Raw genomic sequence first — 18737 nt, forward strand, 5'->3', positions numbered from 1 at the left:
CAACGCTGAGAGAGAGAGAGAGAGAGAGAGAGAGAGAGAGAGAGAGAGAAATGGGGGGCGGGGGAAGATTTGGGCGTGCGCGCCCAATTTTTGGCGTAGGGCCATGGACGGTCCTTTTAGGGGCTCCGTGGGGCCCATCATGATGTATTTACTCAATCCATTCCGTCCATTAGTTTTACTAAAATATTTTAGTTCATAATCCCAAAAATAAAATATACTGAAGGCCCAAGTAGACCACACCATAGAAAGCACGTGTGATTTAATATCCATGTTTCCTACTATGTGGTCCACTTTAGCCTTTGATCTAGCTGATTTTTTGTTTCATACCCTATAATAATATTTCAAAATAAATGGATGGCTTAGATAGAACAAATATATTTTTTTAGGCCCTATAGAGCCCCTTATACCATCGTTAATCATTAATGGTGTGACACATTTTTAACTACGGACTAAATCTGTAGTAAGTATAGCTAAGGTTTATATCCGTAGCAGAAAACTAACATGGTTTGTATCCTTTGCCCCTTTTTTTGGTAGTAAAGGAACATAGGTTTTAGGCCACACAGGCCAAGGATCCACATAAGGAACCTAGGTTTTAGGCCACATAGGCCAAGGATCCACATAAGAAACCTAGTTTAGACCACACAGGTCAAGGATCTATACAAGGACCCTGGTTTAGGCCACACAGGCCAAGGACCTACACAAAGGACCTAAGTTTATATCCTACACAAGAGCAAAGGTCCTACACTAAGAACCTAAATGTACTCTCTCGTCGGAGGCCTCCTATGAGGGCTTGTAAGGGGTGAGATGCACCTGTGACCCAATCCTACACAAGGAATGATCAACGGGGTCTTTGGACTCTAATGACTTACAGATAAGTAGATGAGCCCCGTTCTGTACGTTGATGAAGACGCTCTCCTTTGATGATGGAGATTCTTTAGCTCCCTTGATCCGCAACACTGATGATGCTCCAATATAAGGCTACGGGTTGGGTCATGGTTATGTTGGAATCTACTCTAATAAATATCACTCATCTAAGGGATGGAGTAATTCCAAGTTCTTAAGCATTCAAGAGATCCCAGCTCAATGATTTGCCATTAAGATGGCCGCTGGATGATCCTTGAATGAGGAAGTTTATTCCCCAATCTACTCTATTGAATATCAATGATGAGGGTGGATTGAAGCATGAACTCCAATGAGAAAAAGGGCTTAGGGTAGGTGGTATGCAATTACTCTCCCAAAGTGTTCTCTCTTTTTCTCAATCCAGCAACCAAGAACAAGCTCTCCTTATAAAGGCAAAAAGCTCCAAGGGAAATAAAATTGTCAGAGTCTGACTGAGATTGATGTCATCGAACGTATACTTTCGATGTCATCGGATCACAGTTCGATGATACGAACCCAACTAAAAAACATTCCGGGAACTTTTTTAAAGAAGATTGATGTCATCGATATTTGAACTTTGATGTCATCGAATAACATTCGATTCCTTAACGTTATATACATAAGAGCTTGCTGGACATTTTAAAGGTCGTCTATGATGTCATCGAACCTGATTCGATGTCATCAAAATTCAAATTCCGATATCATCAAATCCCAGTTCGATTCATCGATCTTTTTAGAAGATATTCCTTGAAAGCTTGCTGAACACTTCTTTGTCTTTTTTCGATGTCATCGAGACTCCCTCAATATCATTGAAGTTTGAATTTATTGAGTATATCTCGATTCCTCAAACATTTCCATTTGATTTTCCTTTCAAGCTTGCTGGACAAATGTGTCCAAATTCGATGTTATCGAACTTTGCTCGATGTCATCGAAATTTGAATTCCGATAACATCGAAGCTCGCTTGATTCCTTGAGCAATATCAGAATATTTTCCAAGAAGATTTGTTGGATAATGCTCGAAGTCCTTCAATCTCATCAACTAACCTTCAATGTCATTGATTACTGATGTTCGATGTTATCGAAGGTATGTCGATTCATAGAATATTCTGTCCAAATATTATGAGGTAGCTGGACATAAAAGGTCTCATTTCGATGTTATCGAAGTCTGTTCAATGCATCGAACATGAGTTGTAACGCCCTGAAAATCGGGGATCGAGCAAAGCTCTACTCCCGAGTTCCAACGCATCACTTATGCAACATGGATAATTATGTTTAGATGTCATCCATTAGCAATGCAATAAACATAAGTAGGATTATACTAAAACATCATATCATACTCCAGAGTTAATATAATTTGGCAAGCGGAAGACTGAAATATATGCATTTAATTATGAAAATGTTTCACAAATTTCGGAGTATGAGTATGAAACCGGGCTAGATATATACATGTGTTGTTTCTAACCATATAAATGCGGGAAGTAAATGTTGAACAAGTATCCTAGTAGTCCCTGCGCATTGGTATGAGATCTATATAAATCCGCCCGATAGTTGAATGTAGGAGAACTCTTCTTGCTCGCCTACGAAGTCCAACTCTGTTATATAGACCTCGCCATCACCTGCATCTAAACCAAAGTCTGGGTGGTGTTTAAAACACCATCCCATGTGGGAATGAGTAGCTAATTCAGTGGAACTATAAAGTAAAGGTTAACATGTTATCAATTCAGTCAAGCAGTAATGATAAAGCAGTACAACAATCATGTCCTAAGTACTCTTGTTAATGCATGGATGATATACTATAATGATACATGCCCTCACCTGCACTCCCTCAGCGACATCATCTCACGATCGCGCATACAACACTTCCGCTGTTCTCAACTCCATCACCAAAGGCACATGCAATGCGGTGCATGTACGTGTTAGCCAAGTTCTTAATTAGACCTATTCATACAGTAGGTTTAGGAAGCTAAGGTACCTCCCTTTATATCATTTACCCAAACAATGATCCATCTAGGGTCGTCAATCCTAGTTAATCACATACGATAGGCAAGTTCAAGAGTTTACACTCTAGGTTGCTACGAGAGGCTCATCACCGTTAGCTTAGGCCTATTGTGTACTCGAGGTCACACCACCAACACCCTACCAACTGGCAGTCTATTTTCGAAGGCTCGTTACCAACCCGACTAGGGACCACAGCCAGGCTATGCCGGGGTAGGCTGACAGCTCGAATACAGTGTCCCATACCACCGTATTCGGCTCACGAGTTTTGGGTTGCTCACTGGTCACTAGGGGAGGCTCATCACCCTAGCGTAGGCCGACAGCTCAGCCACGGTGTCTCATACCACCATACCCGGCTCATGAGTCTTAGCGGATCGTGGTACCATAGTTGAAACGGACTTTTACATTAGTAAGTAGTATCTTAGATTCAAGCAGTAGCGTTCATACATGGTAAACACACAATAGGCCTATCGGTTTATTAAATAAGTTCGACTGGTACGAGCATACGCCGAATTAATTGACATGGTACCACTGTCGACAATCATCATACGACTTGGATTCGTCGAACGTATTTGTCATGGCGAAACTAGTTCGGCCACTGATCGTAAACCATTACTGATTTCCTAGACTACGTATTAGTCCCAATCATACTCAAACATAATAAGCATTCATATGTGATAGTCCAAGCAGCATGTGACAACCGATTGAAACATAAATCTCATTTGAGCATTTTAACAAACACATAGTGCACATGTTATCATACAAAGGCATTTCATTCATAAATCACATAGTAGTAAGATAGGTTATATAAAAGAAACTATAACTATAGATAAGGGAATTGAGAATCCTATCTCAACACCCTCATTAAATACATTTCAAAAAGTATTTTCTCATTCAGGCATTTTATCAAACACTTAAACTACACATATCACATACATGTAATAAATTAGTCAAAACATATATTATAGAAAAATCCTCCCACATAGGAGTTGTCACACCTACATCAATCATGTATTCTCAATCAACAATCATGGCAAGTACAAATCATAATTCCATATTCATACAAACATTTCAACAAACACATGGAATGCATTATTTTCAACATAGTTCTTATATATGTGTAATACGCGGAAACATCGTATCTAAGCATATGTGATAGCAATCAAGTCAGTCATAAATCATTAACTGACATTGAAAGTCTTGAAAACCATAACCTAAACGTTTATAGTCCACACCTTTAACCGGTACGCCGATTACGAACTCGATTTGAACCCTACGTCTTTGTCTACGGCACAACGGCTACCTAAATCACGAAAAAGGTTAGCTATTTCGCTGATTCTTCTACTTGGATTCCTAAAACAAGATTAGGGTTAGGATTCCTTACCGAAATCGAAATTGGAGACGATCGTGAAGTGATGTAGAAGGGTAAATCGAGGCGTGGAGTTGTGGGAGAGAATCCCAGCAACGATCTCCCACTCTCTCTTCTCTCCTCACACTTTTCTCCTCTCTTCTCTCTTCTCCCTCCTAGGGTTTGGAGCAAATTCGTATGTGAGAGAGAAGGGGTGGGTTAAGGGTCTTATATAGGCCTAGAACTAGTTCAAATGGCCCCAGGGCCATGGTATACTTAGGTTATAGCCAAAGGGAGTCTGTTTCTGATAAACGGGGCCCATCTGGAGGTCCATTACTCACCTACGGCGTAGGGTAAGTTCCCTGGCAATGGATCTAGGCCAGGTTAAGATTTTAGTCCGATCAGATTTGTGGATCGACCGTGGGGACCAATTTTAGTTCAATGACTATCTTCGCTCGATCAGGGTCATAAGTACACTGACCTATGTAGGAAAATTTTCTTGATCTAAGGGTGTAGTTTGGTCAGAATCTGACGGTCTGAAACCTTAAATTTGGCCCGTAAGCGAACGGCCCAAATCACTCAAATCTGAGTTCATTTTCTAAAGATATTCGCGTTTCCCACACACTTCACTCAGGGCTCTAGTTGTGCATTTTTAGATACTATTCAGGCTCGATTCCCTCTATGGTTGTCAAGCCCAGTAAGGCGGTCATAACCGTATAGTTTCGTGGTAATCGGACTTTCAACGCGCGGTCCAGGTCCGATATGGAGTTTCAATGTGCTCCTGAGAGCAACTGGATTTTGAGACTGATCGTAGGTTTCTAAGTAATGTTGGGTTAGCGATTCTAATGGTTTTGGGTCTTACAATTTGTATAAAAAGTGGTTCGAGCTAATTCTCTGATTTATTTAGTTTAGCACTTAATTAATTTTTGCCTAATTTCTACAGAATTCGATCCTTAGTGATTTCTGCCTAAGGTGGTACTCAGGACTTTGTACGGATTTTTCCGAGACGTTACATGAGTGTTCGATATTATCGACGTAAACTTGATGTCATTGAATAAGGCAGAAAATTTTAAAAAATTTCCTGTTTAAAAACAAGTTTTCTGACTTTTAACTCCTATGTTGTTCTAAGGCTTTTAAGGATTTATTTACTTGAGTGTTTTAGGACATAGGATGTGAGGCTTAATTTACCTGTGACGAGCTCAGAACATACATCCGATTGAGGCAATAACTTGTATGATCTTCATATGGGGCTCACTTGACTCATCGACTCAACATTTACACTGATTGACAAACCAAGGCATTTCACACTTGGGCAGATGGAGTGAGAGGATGAGAGTCAGAGAAAATATTGTCTGAGCAAGCTAGGAACCTGATCCTTGGTAAAGAAATGGATAAAGTGGGCAACTCTAAAAAAGAGAGAGTGCTTCTGATTTTCTCGGAATGTTAGCTAGGATATCTTTCAATAGGGAACCAACGCCCTCCCTAATTGTCATATGTTTGTGAAGGCAGTTCAGGCTACAGAGTCTGCTTGGATATTATTAATTTAACCGTACACATGGCCTAGCATCCACGGACCATAGTTTTGAGTGCTCTAGAGGTGTAGCTTTCCTTTTTCCCATCCATGAAATCCAAGCATTACTACAAAAAAGTATCAAGGACTACTATGATACATGATCCTGAGATCTTGTAATCATAGTTCCAATTGTTAATATTCTGCCGGAAAACCCAAGGTTTATGTTTTAGTTATCATTTTATAAATTTTATAATGTGATTCACTTATTCATCATTGGACAGACTGGATACCATTTACATATAGTGGTGGGCCTCACATGCAAGCAATTGACTACTAGGACAAATTTTTATCATCCGCCGGATTCCTTTTAAGAGGGGAGGTAATTGCAATAATTTAAACTATAGGATTGGTGTTTATAATTATTAATAGAGATAGATGATGTAAAGAGGGTTGTGAACAATTTCATGGCCAAGATGGATTAGAAAAAGCCTGGTCGACAACAGAAGTGATCCGGACCGTCGGACCTTAAATCAGGCATATCTCACAATCCGGAATGAGTTATTGGACATAAAATATATGATTTTGGGATAGAAAGAGCTACTTTAGCCACCTAACCAACTACACTGGATTATGCAAGCTGGATTTGTGAAATACTACCAGATCGACGGTTGTTTCCCTATTTTAATTCCATTTTTACTATAAATAGTAAGTTTTAATTTGATTATAACTCTTCATCCCTTGGGCTTTAGGAGTTGCGCCCAACGTGAAAAGAGCTTAGAATATTTAGGAGAACAACTTGGTGAAGACAAATAGGACACTTGCTATTTTTGGCCAAAAACCCTAGTAGACATCACGACCGTCTATAAATAGTAAGTTTACTATTTATAGTAAGTTGCGAATTCTAGAAGTTTTAGTTAGAGTTTGATTCTGATTTTTCTCCCATTACTTGGTATTCCTATTTAAAGGGTTGTGAACTCATTTATTTCAATCATCGATCAATTTACAAATTTATTAGAATTTATTTCTATTTTCTTGTTTTCTTTCCTCGTGGATTCAAGAAGTCTCTGTGAGGAGTCTAAAAAAGTTCCGTGGATTCGGAACAGTTATCCTCTTGAGGAAGACAGTGGTCGACCTCACATCCTCCCCTACATCAATAGAGGAGGTGTTTACAATTATCATTTCATGTAATTAGGTATCCTCCTCGTACCTTGCGTCAACTTTCTGATTGAGTGGCATATTTTTGTAAATAACAAATATGCCCCTCTATATAAAATGGCATCAAAAGCCCCTTTTTACGAAGACGAAATCAAATTGCTTATTTAGTTACTCAATACGATGAGTACTGGGTAAACTCTTGTTGGGCCCACCATGAATGTATGTGGTTTATCCACGCTATCCATCCATTTTTCGAACTCATTTTAAGATTTAAGCCCAAAATTGAAGCATATCCAAAGATGAAGTGACCACACCACTGGATATAGTGAGAATAATGATTTCCACCATGGAAACCTTCCTAGTGCATGCGGTGATGTTTATTTGTCATCCAACATGTTCATAAGATCACAAAGACATAAATCAAGGTAAAACACAAATATAATCTTGATTCAAAACTTCCATGGCTCCTAAGAATTTTTCAACAGTAAACATTCAATTCACATTGTTTCCTGTAATGTAGTTCACTTGAGCTTTAGATATGTTTCAATTTTTGGGTTCAAGCCCTAGCATCATCTGTTAAAATAGATGGACAAAGTGGATAAAATACATAAACAACGGTGAGCTCCATTGAGTTTACTCAGTACGCTTAGTGTGCTGATCAGTTACTGATTAGTACGCAATCCGCTTCGTCCTGCCATATAATAAACATGGTGACCCCTACCTCCGAAAATTAAGCCTATCTGACTATTATGTAGTCCACCACGTGGATGTGGAAGTTTCAGGGTGGTTATCCGCTGTCTTCTACGGTCTAGCCACCCGGTGATGAATATGTATATTTTTGTGGCATCCCGTCATAATTGCAGAGCTCACAGCTTGGATGGTACACAAATAACAAGATGGGTTCATGCGCAGCATTTGCAGGATGACACTTTTAACAACGTTGTGGATAGTGGCCCATATAATGTGGACCGCCATGATTTTGGGGGCAGCAATCACAGGCAGATTCGATTATTTTTATTAATAAAGATGGGGTGGATTAAGTTTGGTCACCTATTTCTTGCTATATGATCTTTACTTAATGATGTTCATTGATACCATGCATAGGTGGGATGCAGATTGGGTACCAATGTTGTGGTTCCATTTATAGATTTGGTCACATGATAAATGCGGGTGTGTCAGAATTGAATATGCGGCTCAATTCAAACCGAACAACTATGACCACAAGCGTCGAGATAGGCAGATATGTAATATGTGATCAAGATCGAAACTTACATAGTTTTTAAAATGATCTAAAGATAGTGGAAGTGTAGGTTTGTCCTCTGAAAATGAGTTACACATTTATCTTCCATGTGACTTTTCTATGCAAATAAAAGAATAACAAAAAGAAAACTGAAACCGCTGCAAGACAGCTTTCTAGATGGAGAAATCTGAGTGATTGAAATCTAAAATGTAGTTGACTGATAAAGGTAAAGGATTACACTGATGAATGTGACAGATAACTGAAAATATAATTTAAAAAAATGTATAGGTTTATACACACCATCCATCCATTTTATTATATCATTTTAAGATATAATATTAAAAATGAGGCAGATCCAAGGCTCACGTAGATCACATCACACGTGGTAAAAGTGATAATTTCCCACACCATCGAAATCTTCCTAGGGTATGATGATTATTTTCCATCCAACCTGTTCATAAGGTCACATAGGTCTGGATGAAGCCTGTTCATAAGGTCACATATGTCTGGATGAAGGCAAGAGACATGAATCAGCTTGATTCAAAACTTCTAGGCTTCCACGGAGGTTTTAAATGGTAAGCATTTTAATTCCCGCTCTTTGATCCACTTGAGCCTTGGAACTGTCTCATTATTTATTTATTTATTTATTTTTGCTTATATGCTAAAATGATACAGAAGAATGGATGGACGATGTAGGTAAACCCTCACATCACGGTGGATCCTTGAGCTCCGGTGAACAAATTTTTCTGGCCTGAATAATGGGGAAAAAGAAATCTAAATCAAAATTGAATTGGCGTAAGGAGGGACATGATGAAGTCAATAACCGTCTATTAATTCCACCGAGAGTATTGATGGAGAACTGCCCAGTTCTGCACAGAATCATCTTCCTTCGGATGATCTGGCAGAGAGTGGCATTGCACGCCAGAGCCAGAGCCAGAAATCTGTTACTCCTCTGCTGCCGTTGGGTCCCCGGATCCTCACAACTTAAGAAAACATATCTAACCTCAAATGGGCTTTTTAAACTAACTTCTGTTATGGTTTTTGGTGATGTGCTCGAAGTGCAAAATGAGAATTGTCATGCGTCTATCAAAAATCCTATGAGCTCTTCTTGGAACATGCAACTTTACACCCACTCTACACGCAGCCTTCTTTTCTCTATGGGAAGGAAGAAATGGTTCGAATGGTAGGCTCAAGAAAGCTCTCGTTTCCAAAAAGTTCCCTTGGATTGTAGCTTCTTTTTTTATAGTATGATGTGTGGGCTTTTTCTTAATCCGTATGTAGGTGAACCTCTTCTTTCCTCTCTAACCCAGACACGGCTTTTTTTTTTCTTAGTCCAAAGTGTGGGCTTCTTTCTTTCTTTTCAGTTCGTCTTTTCTTCTCCCTGAGTTGCGGACCTCTCTTATATTCTTCAGGAACAAGAGTCTTTCGATTGCCTTTAGAAGAAATAGGAGTCCGATTGCATTGCAGAGATAATAATAGTATGGCTAGTTGGTGTGGACATCTGTATGCAATGCCTACACCGTCCACCAATAATGTTATAGCTTGTACATGAGTGACTGCAAATTACAAAAGAAATGAATATATCGGAAAGGCCTACAAGCAACACCATGTTTAAGAGAGCCAAAATGTGTGGTATCTGAACCATTCATGGAAAAATTCCCACACCTTCTAAGCAGGTGATAAATCAAGTACTTCAATTAATCTATGTATGGCGAAAACAATGTTCAGTTACAACCGGATTCCTGAATCCATCTCCCATCGTGATTGCCTCTATCTGCTTCCCTTTTAGGATTGTCTGTCCTATGTTAATGGTTTTGATCTCTCCATGCCATGTGTGATGGTTCATTAATGATGTCATAGGTAATTCCATGCAACACGCACAGATGCCAACCTCGCAGTGTTTGGGACATTTAAGCATTGCATGACATATCTAAAAATCACTCTATCCATTCACAAGATGGACCTATCCAATAGGAAAAGCAACGAACCGTTTAGAAAATGCTTCCCTTTGCATTGTGGTATGGTTAACCTTTTGAGTTTCAAATCTGCCTGAATTTGAGATCACATCTTACTGGTGCAACCGACACATGCAAACATAAGTCCCTCTCTCATTCACCCACGGCCCCTGTATAGAGAGCTCGTCTAAGCAAAACCTCCGAGGGCCACCATGATGTCCGTGTGACATCCAACCCATTCATTCGATTCGTAGCTCATGTTAAGACATGAGCCCAGAAATAAGGCAAATCCAAAATTCAAGTGGGCCAACACCTATGGGTGAGATGAGTCTTTCAGCTTTACATTACCAGCACCATTTACTTCACCCGTTCACATGACTGTCAAACAGTAATCGTCAGTGTTTTCGTTACCGTACGCATGAAATTGTAAACGCAACTGTATGCAATCCTCCTTATCCCAATATTACAAGTCTGTACTTGTAGAATTTTCATCGATTGAGGTCACTATGGTGAATCCAACACTGCAAATATAGACTAGGATTGCGATTATAATCCTGCCTCTCAATGGATTATATCTTAAAAGTCTGATGCGGCCCACAAGATGGTCGGTATTAATAATTGGAACATATAGGAACCTTAAAATGAAACATACGAATAAATTTCGCATTATATAATTCAATGGTCCATATCAACTCTTAAAGGATGGGTAATGGACTTTCAATCAGGCCGAATCAAGACTCTATATATGATCAACACATATATATAATGAGCATCATAAGCTTGGTCTAGAACAATTTTAAGTGGTTGATGAGATCCTTACATCAGTGTCAGATGGATACAACAGACCCGATACACAAGATGGTAGGTACTTTTGTACTATTGTCCACCTCAATGTACCAACATTATATGCTCACAACCTGATCTTATCTACAGTCTTTCAATACGACCCAAACGGTGACCAAATACAAGGTGCAACTAGGCCATATCCAGCTTAGGCACCAAGAGAAAACGGATCCCAATACACGGGTCCATAAGGTGGACCCGAATAGGTAGAAATCGGGGCCGCTTACCCGACCGGGAGAAATCCCTGACTTTGTTTCTCAACAGGGCGTTACGCCCTAGCCTCTTTACAAGCCTCTCCCCGAATATTTCTCACCATAGGAGATAGAGAGAGAGAGAGAGGGAGGGAGGGCAAGCCGCTCTCCCTATCCGCAATGGGATCAAGATCCTCTCAACTGCTGGATTTCTCGCAGTCACAGCAACCTGTCACCATCAATGGTGTCGGAAACAGTGGTTGCGGCTGTCATTGATGAATGTGGAAGCTCGAGACGCTGGTAACGGCTTCGGAAAGAGGAAGAAAGGTAGTGGTGATCCATCACCTTCGTCTGTATATCCGAGGTTCGTCAATGGCCACCGGTCCACCAGATCAAGGGAAGACAACATAGGTTTGGGGAAAGGGAAATCCTGGATGTGCGATAGAATGGGTATGGAAACCTTGATCCGGGAATGGATTTGGAATCCACAGTTAATCACTGGATTTGGGGATCTGGATTCGAAATCCCTAATTTTACTGATTTGGGGTTTCCGAATCCCAAATCCCTAATTTCTAATTTGGGGATTCAAAATCCCTGATAGTCCGATTCCGGATCATAATCTCCAATGGCTGTGTGAGAATAAAAAAAATTCCCAATTTCTGATTTGGAAATCAAAATCCGAAATCTCTAATTTCTAATTTGGGGATTCTTTGTGGGATTCGAAAGTTCCCTAATTTGCATATGGATTTAGGGCTAGACCGAAATTCCCCAAAGTCCAGATCTGAGATTTGAAATCCCTAATCTTTCTCATGTCTGAATTCAGGGAAAAATCTCTGATTTCAATTGATCCAGGAATTCGAAAATCTCTGATCTGATCAGATATAGCTGAATTTGATCATCCATACCTATGCACAGATTGCTCTGAAAGCAATTGTGGGATTATCTGGATGCAGAAATTACAAAGATCTACTGTGCATAAAACATGGAGATTGGGGTTAGGGTTCAGATGAGTTACCTAACTGAGATGCCATGAATATCAGATAAGAACACTAGAAAACCTCTGCTGTCGTCTTCCTCTCCTTCACACCAATATACAGAATGATAGTTGGGGCTTTTGGTTATGCTGCTTGTGTTGGATCGGGGACCCAGCTCGTCTATTATATAGAAGTTGAGGAGATGAGAGTTTGAATCCCATCGTAACTCTCTCTCCGAATGCTCCACATTGTTGTGTCCTAGTTCAACTCATATTGCTGTCTGCGTAAACATCTATAGCATTCCATCCCTAATACGCACGGTTGTGCAGATAGACTGCGCAGCGGATCACCGAAAATCGGGCCCACTGATTTACTCAACCACATAGTCGAACTGTTAGGACCATCCAGACCGTTGATTAGTAAGGCCCACCACAGAGTTCTTACACCACCATGATGTCTGTGTGACACCCAACCCATTCATCCGATTCGTAGCCCATGTTAAGGCATGAGCCCAAAAATAAGACAGATCCAAAACTCAAGGGGGCCAAACCACAGGAAAAAGTGAGGACCGAAAGGTCCACCATTGAAACCTTCCTGGCCTCACTCTGTGATTTCCACCAGCATGAACGGAGAACACAAATATTAGCATGATCTAAAACACATATGGCCCATACACCTACATTGTGGTAAACCTTCTATGGCCCATGCACAAATATTCCTCCTCTTTTTTTTTTTGCATGCACAACCCAAACACAAATCACACCTGGTTGACTCCTAAAAGTACACGCTGCCGCTATTTCTTTTGTTACATCCAAAACTGCCTACAGCATTTCTAAGTATAGCAATCTGCACTGAAATCTACATCATGTAGAATCAGAAGTAACAAGAATTCCATAAAATCTCGGAAAGAGAAATAACAAGAGAAACTAAAGCTCCAGAAGCTAGATGATCTGGAGCTGAACCTGTCTTCCAACAAGAAGCTTGACTCAGTTGCGCCTACCAACAATGTGACAAATCCTTAACTACTGCCTTTCAGCCTGACCGAATCAAAGAGACCGATCAGTTTAACAGTGATTTGTAACATCCAAAACGTCCCCATGAAACATGCTATTCAAAAGGATACTAAACAAGTGAAATGAAATCAAAGGCACCTGTTGTCGTGCCTCAGTGGTAGACTCTCTCGAGTTTCAACATGAGGTCACGGGTTTGAGCGTCCCTTGTACGAGTGCAGGAGAGTGTGTGGGGTGGGTGTGAGTGTGGGGGTGTGCATGCGTGAGTGTGTGTGAAAACTATAAACAAAAAAGAAAAAGAAATGAAATCAAAGATTTGACAGAATTCAAGAAACCCAGAAATAAGTGAAATAAAATTTTTGGATGAAACTAAGGAAAATTTTGGACCCTTATGCTTGCGGAGTTAATGAGCCTATATATATATATATATATATATATATATATATATATATATATATATATATATATATCCATGTCGTCCATCTGTTTTATCTGAACATTTTAAGAAATGAACCTAAAAATGAGGCAGATCCAAAACTCAAGTGGCCCACACCATAGGAAATTGTGGCCGTAAAAGGTTTTTAGCAGTAAGCGTTCAACCCACCATCTTGTGTGGCATGGTCCACTTGAGCTTTGGATCTTCCTCAATTTTGGGTTCATGTCCTAAAATCAGCCACAATATGGATGAACGACGTGGATAAGCCACATATATCAATGGCCCCCACATGGAATTTGCACCCTCCTCGATTTTATTGTAAAAAAAGCAAGCTATAATTGTTGAAATAGAAAAAATAAAAATAAAAAATCGTGCAGGCATTACATTGGTAATTAATCATTACCCATTTACATGCATTTAAGAAGTAAGAGAGACATGAGATAAGGAAGAACACCTTGGATTACACTAGAACACTTAAAGTTACCTCTCCTTAATTTTTTAACAAATGAGGACCTCCCCCCCTTACATAGACCTTTTTTGTTCACCCTCAATTTTAGTATTAAAAAAGCAAGCCGTCATTGTTAAAATAGAAAAATAAAAATAAAAATGCAAGAATTACATTAGTAATTAATCATTACCCATTTACGTACATTTACATGCATTTAAGAAGCAAGAGAGACACAAGATAAGGAAGAACACCTTAGATTACAATAGAGCACTTAAAGTTACCTCTCCTTACTTTTTAAGGAATGAGGACCTCCCCCCTTACATAGACCATTTTTGTTTAGCCTTGGATACTTCCAAGGTGGTAAGGTTTACAAAGGTAACAATAGCCAGGGATAGAACCCTCGATGACTCGCACACCATACATGTCTCTTCTTACAAAGCTACTAAAGTTCTCTGGAAACTTTTAAAAGACCTCTATACAACTCCACGCCATTCTACACAACTCTAGAACTTTCTACAATTCTCTACACTATCCTGCTATTCTCTGTAACTTTCCAACACTTCTACTTTATTCTAAAATTCCCTGAAGTACAAACCCTCTCTACAGCACAAGTCAGACATGAATTTAGCTAAGTCCATGACTTGAGCCCATGAGGATGATGGGTCGATTATACCATACCCCAACTATTACATCGACACCCATGCCAACTACTTGTCAATGAACTTCTGTGTTGGTTCCTCAAACTGTCAGGCAGTATAGTCCCGTTGTTGCCGCCCTTTATTAGTTGCAAGGCCGAGATCTTCCCAACCTCGGCCTTTCCTTTGTGCCCCATCATTACCATGCATGGATGCCCCTCATCCATGATGCCCGTCACTACAAGATGGGGCATGGGAATCCCTTCACCTAGTACATGAAGTTCATGCCTAATATTAAATTAAAATCATCCAACGGAATGGCGGATGGATTCGTTTTACCATCCCGCCCACACGTAGCACCACATCCTTGGCCACACCTTGAATGGGCTTAGCTTGAGACTCAATCGATTTACATCCTCTCTTAAGATGGATTTGTGCATCGCTCTTCTGTCCACCAAAGCTCGAGTAAATGTAGTAACGGAATGACACCGAAATCGCACGTAACTCCTATGGTTGCGATCATACCAATACTAATGCAACGGATCCCATTAGAACTCTGTAATTAAGCCTGCTTGAGCGATAGTAATACTATGATGGGTGACCTCATGGGAAATCCTCGTATTGCACCCATCCCCTTTTTAGCTCTTTTGGCATTCCAAGGATCCATTTTTTGGCTTCTTTGGCTCTTTTGACATTCCCAAGACCAGCGCGAGTCGGTGGGCCACCGCCCAGATGGCTAGGATCGTCCGGTAAAGCCGATTCGCAAAGGGAGTGAGGAACGAAAGCAGGGCTCACTTGATGGATGGTCGGATAGGATCGGATCGATCGGCCGGGGCGTGTTAATGCAGCCCGCGGGTGCGGCATCCAATGCGGAGCGTAGGTCTTTCGGAGCTACCCAAAATCATATTAAATATGCAGAAAGCGAACACCCGAGCGAAATTTTACGGTCCCTCGAAGGTTGGGCCAGCCGGCAGGTGACGTAGCGACTTCCAAAGAAGAGAATAACACCAAAATCGCGTGTAGCACTTACGAGTACAATGATACCAACACTAATGCATCAAATCTCATTAGGACTCCGCAGTTAAGTGTGCTTGGGCAAGAGTAGTACTATGATAGGTGACCTCTTGGGAAGTCCTTGTGCTCTTGGGAAGTCCTTGTGTTATACCCCTCCCCTTTTGGCTCTTTTGGTTTTCCTGGGACTTTTTTTTTTTTGTTTCTTTGGCTCTTATGCCATTCTTGAGACCCTTTTTTACTTCTTTGGCTCTTTTGGCATTCCGGGATCGATGCGAGTCAGCAGGCCACTGCCCAGATAGCTAGGATTGTCCGACAAAGCCGGTTCGCGGAGGGAGTGAGGAACGGAAGCGGGGCCCACTTGATGGATGGTCGGATCGGATCGATCGGCTAGGGCATGCTACATGCGGCGACCGGGGTGGATCATAGATCTTTCAGAGCTACCTCAAAATCATATAAAATATGTAGAAAGCGAACGCCTGAGTGAAAAGTTATGACCCCTCAAAAGTTGGGCCCACCGACAGGTGACTTGGCAACTACTGGAGAAGGGAATGACATTAAAATCACGCGCAACTACTATGAGTGCGATGATCATACTAGCACTAATGCACCACATCCCATCAGAACTCCACAGTTAAGCGTGCTTAGGCAAGAGTAGTTCTAGGATGGGTGACCTCCTGGGAAGTCTTTGGACCCATTTTTGGCTTCTGTGGATCTTTTGGCATCACCGAGACCGGCGTGAGTCAGCGGGCCACTGCCTAGATGGCTGGGATCGTCTGGTAAAGCCGATTCACGGAGGGAGTGAGGCACGAAAGTGGGGCCCACTTGATGGATGGTCGGATCGAATCGGCTGGGGCATGCTAAATGCGGCCCGTGGGTGGGGCAACCGGGGTGGGGCATACATCTTTCGGAGTTACTCCAAAATCATATATGCAGAAAGCGGACGCCTGAGCGAAAAATTCTCGTCGATGGGCGACTTAACGACTTTCGAAAAAGGGAATGACTCCAAAATCGTGCGCAGCTCCTATGGGTGCAATCATACCAGCACTAATGCATTGGATCCCGTCAGAACACCGCAGTTAAGTGTGCTTGGGTGAGAGTAGTTCTAGGATTAGTGACCTCAACACCGCAGTTAAGTGTGCTTGGGTGAGAGTAGTTCTAGGATGGGTGACCTCGTAGGAAATCCTTGTGTTGCACCCCTCCCCTTTTAGCACTTTCGGCATTCTCAGGACCCTTTTTTTGGCTTCTTTGGCTCTTTTGGCATTCCCAGGACCAGTGTGAGTCAACGAACCACTGCACAGATAGCTAGGATCGTCGGGCAAAGCCAATTCGTGTAGGGAGTGAGGAACGGAAGCGGGGCCCACTTGATGGACTGTTGGATTGGATTAGATCGATCGGTTGGGGCATGCTAGATGCGGCCCGCGGGTGCGACAACCAGGGCGAAGCGTAGATCTTTCGGAGCTACTCCAAAATCATATAAAATATGCAAAAAGCAGATGCCCGAGCGAAAAGTTACAACCTGTCGAAGGTGACTTGGCGACTTCCGGAGAAGGGAATAACACCAAAATCATGCGCAACTCTTACAGGTGTGATTATACCAGCACTAATGCACCTAATTCTATCAGAACTTTACAGTTAAGCGTGCTTGGGCGAGAGTAGTAATAGGATGGGTTACCTCTTGGAGAGTCCTCGTGTTGCACCCCTCTCATTTTGGTTCTTTTAGTGTTCCCGTGATCCAGTTAAGCGTGCTTGGGCGAGAGTAGTAATAGGATGGGTTACCTCTTGGAGAGTCCTCGTGTTGCACCCCTCTCATTTTGGTTCTTTTAGTGTTCCCGTGATCCATTTTTTGGCTTCTTTGGCTCATTTGGCATTCCTAGGACCGGCACAAGTCAGCGGGCCACTGCCCAGATGGTTAGGATCGTTCAGCAAAGACGATTTACGAAGGGAGTGAGGAATGAAAGCGAGGCCCACTTGATGGACAGTCAAACCGGATCGGATTGATCGGTCGGGGCTTGCTAAATGCGGCCCACGGTGCCGCGTCCAGGGCGAAGTATAGATTTTTCAAAGCTACCCCAAAATCATATAAAATATACAGAAAGCAGACGCCCAAGCGAAAAGTTACGGCCCCTCAAAGGTTGAGCCCGCCGGCATACGACTTGCCGACTTCCGAAGAAGGGAATGACACCAAAATTGTGCACAACTGTTACGGGTGCGATCATACCAACACTAATGCACCGGATTCTATTAGAACTCTGCAGTTAAGTGTGCTTGAGTGAGAGTAGTACTATGGGTGACCTCATGAGAAGTCCTTGTGTTGCACCCTTACCATGTTACATGGGGTCGTGGTTGTAATGTGGTAAGGGTCGTGGTTGCCAACTTGATTATTTTTAAATAATAGGAGTCGAGGCCCACAATGGAGTGATTCATTCCGTTCACCTTGTCAGCCAACTCGTCGTGTGCCAAAAAAGTCCTGACTTGGACAGTGTCCACTTCTAACAAATATCAACAATTGGTGTCATTGTCACCATTATTTTTTATTATGTGGCCCACATGAGCTTTGGATTAGGCTGATATTTGGGCCCTAGCTCTAAAATGACACAGTAAAAAGGATGGGCGGCATGAATTATACACATACATCAATATAGGCTCATGACAACCATGATCCATATAATATTACAACCACGACCCATATAATATGATAACCATGACCCATGACAACCACGACCCTTATAACATATTAACTACGACTCATGACAACCACGACCCATAAAACATGACAACCACGACTCATATAACATAACAACCACGACCCTTACAATGTTACATGGGGTCATGGTTGCAGGTTGATGTAATTAATAACTTGATTATTTTTAAATAATAGGAGTCGAGGCCCACAATGGGGTAATCCGTTCCATCCACCTTGTCGGCCAGCTCGCCATGGTCCCAAAAAGTCCTAACTTGGGCAGTGTTCACTTCTAACAAATATCAACAATGAGTGTCATTTTTATCATTATTTTCTATTTTGTGGCCCACACGAGCTCTGGATCAGGCTGGTATTTTGACCCTAGCCCTAAAATGACACGGCAAAAAGGATGGGCGGCATG

The 18737-nt window shown here is 41.5% G+C and overlaps 5 pseudogenes; all 5 read left to right on the top strand.

Annotated features, from left to right (window-relative positions):
* The first annotated feature begins 15133 nt into the window (after positions 1-15133).
* On the top strand, positions 15134-15252 carry LOC131217993 (5S ribosomal RNA; annotated as a pseudogene).
* A 964-nt stretch (positions 15253-16216) lies between these two features.
* On the top strand, positions 16217-16336 carry LOC131217994 (5S ribosomal RNA; annotated as a pseudogene).
* Positions 16337-16661: 325 nt separating this feature from the next.
* On the top strand, positions 16662-16833 carry LOC131217995 (5S ribosomal RNA; annotated as a pseudogene).
* A 384-nt stretch (positions 16834-17217) lies between these two features.
* LOC131217991 (5S ribosomal RNA) lies at positions 17218-17336 on the top strand (annotated as a pseudogene).
* A 504-nt stretch (positions 17337-17840) lies between these two features.
* On the top strand, positions 17841-17956 carry LOC131217992 (5S ribosomal RNA; annotated as a pseudogene).
* Positions 17957-18737: the final 781 nt, after the last annotated feature.

Source organism: Magnolia sinica, chromosome 10 (assembly GCF_029962835.1).
Source record: "Magnolia sinica isolate HGM2019 chromosome 10, MsV1, whole genome shotgun sequence".
Taxonomy (NCBI): Eukaryota; Viridiplantae; Streptophyta; class Magnoliopsida; order Magnoliales; family Magnoliaceae; genus Magnolia; species Magnolia sinica.